At 47.1% G+C, this 4,697-nt stretch overlaps 1 protein-coding gene across 5 annotated transcripts in view; it reads left to right on the plus strand.

The window, feature by feature from the left end:
* The window catches only part of STXBP4 (syntaxin binding protein 4), a 131,565-nt gene continuing 126,868 nt past the window's right edge, over window positions 1–4,697 (plus strand). For 4 of the 5 annotated variants that reach the window (XM_025199177.1, XM_025199179.1, XM_025199180.1 and 1 more), the window contains exon 1: window positions 7–152. The gene's annotated coding sequence lies outside the window, so the exon portion shown is untranslated. Of the gene's footprint in view, window positions 153–4,697 lie in introns of all 5 variants that reach the window. The other variant, XM_025199178.1, reaches the window with a different exon arrangement.

Here is a 4,697-nt window from a genome sequence, read left to right on the forward strand (position 1 = left end):
CGACTGCACCGGCGGGGCGCGGATCGGGCAGCGACGGGGTGGACCAGAGTGCGTGACACACGTACGTGTGTGTGTACGCAGACACGTGCACACCACAGAGATCTGCCTGCACGTGTATGTGCCCGTCTGCATGCATGCATATATATATTTGTGTGAGTATGTGTGTGTATATATGTGGATATGTACATATGTGTGTAGATGTGTGTGTGTGTGTACACACACACACACAAAGGTATCCAGGTTGTATCCATACTACTCTAGAGGAAAAGGCAATCAGGACTCGTCTTATTAGACAACCAACAAGATTTTTGCCAAAAAAAATTGTTTTAATTTCTCTCATTGCAAGCTTTTGGGCACAAACCCCTTCATCCGGCATCGGAGAAAAGAGCGTACACGTTCTCCTGGGTAGGAATGAAAATTCATGTACGATTTCATAGAGATCTTGAAATTTTGCACATCCCTAATACATATATGCATGTGTATATGGATGTGTGTGTGTGTGTATAGATGTGTGTGTGTGTGTGTGTGTGTGTATGGATGGGTGTGTGTTCATGTGTATGTATGTGTATATATATGTGGGGTGGGTGTGTGTGTGTATGTATGTGTATATGGGGTGGGTGTATGTATGTGTATATATGTGTGTGTGTATGTGTATGTATGTGTATATATATGGGAGTGTGTGTGTGTATGTGTATGTGGGTGTGTATGTATGTGGGTGTGTGCATGTGTGTGTATATGTGGGTGTGCATGTAAATATGTGGGTGTGTACGTATGTGTATATATACGTGGGTGCGTGCATGTGTATGTGTGTGTGCATGTATATATGTGGGTGTGTATGTATGTGTATATGTGAGTGCGTGCATGTGTATGTGTGTATATGTGTGTTTGCATGTATATGTATGTGTGTGTATATGTGTGTGTGTGTGTATGTGTATATATATGTGTGTGTGTGTATAACCTGGACAGTGGCGATGCATAGCGGGGACATGCAGGAGTACATGCACCCCCTACAAAAAGTTCATATATATTTTAGAAAGTTCAGAGGATTTCACAGAGGAGTCAGTAGATGGAAAACTGCTCTGGGCAGGCATTCATAGCTGGTGTGGAGCCTCTCACCTCCTGGGAGGATCTGTGATGATGCAGATTGCCTTGAAACAAAGGCAGGAGCAGAATCTCGGGTTTCAGGTGGTCACCGTTGCTTCCTGCTTCAGAAAATATGAGGATTTCATTTTTTTAAAATCGGCTAAAATTCGATATCTTCTGTGTGTCAGGTATCCAGGTTCATGAACGACACGGGCCCCCAGCGGCTGGGAGGGCATGGCAGCAGCGGGAACGTGGCAGCAGTAACCAGGGAGCTCCTGCAGATGGGTGGCAGGAGGGGGATGGCGAGCGCCGACCAGGGGTCAGAGACCACGCGCAGATGCCATCGGTGGCGGCCAGTGGCAATTGCTGACTGCCCGCAGATGCTGCTGGCGGTGTCAATGGGAAGGGGGGGGTGCCAAGCGGCAACCGCCCACAGGCACCACCAACAATGTCGGCTGCACCTTTTTGTAGGGGGTGCACGTGTACTCACGTGTCCCCTCTATGCGTCGCCACTGTTCAGGTTATATATACACACGTGTACACACACATATATATATATATAATGTTGGGGCTGTGCAAAATTTCAGCAGCTGTTTTGTTTCGGAGGTGTTTTACGCTATTTCAGCACCCAAAACACCAAATCCAAATCGAAATGGAAGGCTCTGAAACAAAATGAGGCATTGGAAATGTTTTGGGAAATTTCAGAATTTCGGAGCCGGGTTTGCAGGGAAACAGCTGTACGCTGCTGCCCTGCCATGCGATTCAGCTCCACAGGGAGCAGGGATCCGGGCCAGGGGTCTTCTTGCCGCCGCTGCCCACCCTGCACTGCCCCTGCTGACGCAGGGCTGCACAGGGCGGGCAGCAGCAGCAACAATGAGACCTCCTGCCCAGATATCTGCTCCCTGTGGAACCAGATCACATGGCAGGAGCCAGGTCACATGGGGAGAGGAATGGCGGGGTGGCGGGTCCCGGCTCAGGGCAACGGCATTGCATGGGCTGTGGAGCCAGGTCCCATGGCCAGGTCACACAACAGGGCAATGCTGGTCCTTGCTACACGACCTGGCTCCGCTGGGAGCAGAAATCCGGGGCAGGCAGTGGTGGTGAGAAGACCCCAGCATGGATCCCAGCATGGATCTCTGCTCCCTGGGGAGCCAGGTCGCACAACAGAGACCAGCATGTTTGCTCGCTGCTCTGTGCTGCTTCCCTGCCCCATGATCCAGCGTGACAGGGATCTGAGATCTGCCCTGGGGTCTTCCCGTTTACATGGAGGGCAGCGGCCCTCTCCCATATGAGCCACCCACAGCCCCACTGGGGCTCTGCATCCTCCTGCCCCATGCCCTGCCTGGCTGGGCAGTAGGGCTGTGCAAAGCTTCCCTTGCAGCCAGTCCAAAACAGATTCAGAGGAGAGATAGATATCAGGAGGCAGTACTTCACAGTCAGGGCGGCTAGGATCTGGAACCAACTTCCAAGGGAAGTGGTGCTCGCTCCTACCCTGAGGGTCCTTAAAAGGAGGCTAGACAGACACCTTGCTGCGGTCGTTTGACCCCAGTACTCTTTCCTGCCCATGGCAGGGGGTTGGACTTGATGATTTGCTCAGGTCCCTTCCAACCCTACCAACTATGAAACTATGAGATTCGGCTGAAATGAAACAGGACAGTAATCTGAAACACCAAAACGAATCGCTGTCCTCCAAAACGGCCAAAACCGAATCGAAACATAGCCCCACACACACACACACACACATGTATACATGTCTATGTATTTGTGTGCCTGTGTGCATAGATATATGCATGCATGCATACATACATCTGTACCCATACATATATGCATGCACACTTACATACCTGCATGCATGTACATACATATATATGTTTGCAGGCACACGTACATATATGTCTGATGGGGTTAAACACGTGGAGGGAGAAGAGCAGTTGAGGCAAGGAGAGAGGGGCAAGAAAGGGGCCAGGAATTCATTTTGCATGGAAATGAGAAGGCTTCTGAGCAGCGTAGACTGAGGGTCTGACACCGTTTCCCAGTAGGAGCAGTGGGGGACAGCCGGGTGAGCTGAGCTCTAACACAGAGCTTGGTGTGTTTATGACCAGTTGCAGAGGGCAGTTGCCAGCCTTTGTGAGTCCAGCAGGTCCCTTCCAGCAACCTGTGGTGAGCTCCTAACGTTTGCAGGTGGTGCTGTTGTGTGTCAGTTAGTGCTACCCTGTTGCATCACAGTATTTTGCTGCAGAGGTGACTGCTGGCTATGCTAACCTAGGATGTAATGCAGGGTAATGAGCAGTAGCCCAGCAGTTTTCAGATGGTGTTTTGGTACAGAAGAGCAAAAAGACACCCCTCTTATCCCTTGTCTAGCTCCATTTATTTCCACAAATGCTTTGACCTTGGAGGCAAGCTGCAGTTGTGGGTGGTGTCTTGCTGCATTGTGTGATGTGTTGGTTTTTTCAGTGGTTCGTGCTATAGTTATGTTTTGCTGGAGGATCACTCTAATTTGCATTGATTTGACTAGGTGTTTATGTAGAACATGAACATGTTGCCTAAGTTACCCAGGGTGTTGTGCAGCACAGTGATTTCTTGACAAGTTCAAGCAAAATCACAAACATAGCAAACGCAAACAGCACCAGTTTCACTGCGCTGAAACTGTATCTGAAAGTTTTACTTTGGTGTGTTGCTTTTCTTTTCTCCATGGTGTTGCTTTCACTAACATAGGATATTTAGCAGCTCCTGACACTGCTTCACTCCCTGTCTAGAGGGTTGAATAGTATGGAATTATAAAGCTTTGAGTGAAGTCTGCAGAAATTTGCTCTGGTTTTATTTAATTTTCCAAAACTGTGCCACCATATTCATATAGAGAAAAAAGAAACAAGTTGAACTAAATTGTTGCAAGGAAACAATATCTTGTATGAGCAAATAGCAACTGATGGAAAATTTTAGAGGGCAAGATTTACATTTTCGCCGTGGTTTAAAGGGTTTGCTATTATTTATAGAAATAGAACTTAGGAAGCGACTACCCCCACACAGGAGATAGCTGTATGCTGAATGGGTTAATTACAATACATTCATTATATTAGGTGATGTGTTAGGAAGAATAGTAATGCCATCCGCTTCTATATAGCACTTTTCATCCACTGAACTTGCACACTTCGTTAAGTTAAACCTCAGAAAACGTATTGTGAAATAGGTACTTGTCTCTACAGACACAAGATGTGGAGAGATCATGCGTTATGCATACATAATTTTCTTGATAAATGGTTTTAGCTTTAGATTTTGAGACTGCTCCGGAGTTGTAGAACAAGCTCTGCTTGATTTGGCTTTGTAATTCATTTGGATTCTTATTCTTTAGTGATGCCTGTGTTACCTCTCTTAAGACAAGAAACACATAGCTGAAACCTCACCCTTTAGATTCTGACTTATATTAATGTTGCATTTTCAGAACATCATGTTCTCAGGTGCTAGTCTGAAGGGCGAGAGGGTAATGTGTATGTACTTTCTTAGACAGTTACGTTGCCAGCTTACTCTTGAAACACACTATTTGTGATCAAGGCCCCTTGTTTCTCAGCACAAGGAAGGGACAGAAAACTACAATTTATTATTAAAACAAAAGGGAA

This window comes from Alligator sinensis, unplaced genomic scaffold (genome assembly GCF_000455745.1).
Source record: "Alligator sinensis unplaced genomic scaffold, ASM45574v1 scaffold876_1, whole genome shotgun sequence".
Lineage (NCBI taxonomy): Eukaryota > Metazoa > Chordata > Crocodylia > Alligatoridae > Alligator > Alligator sinensis.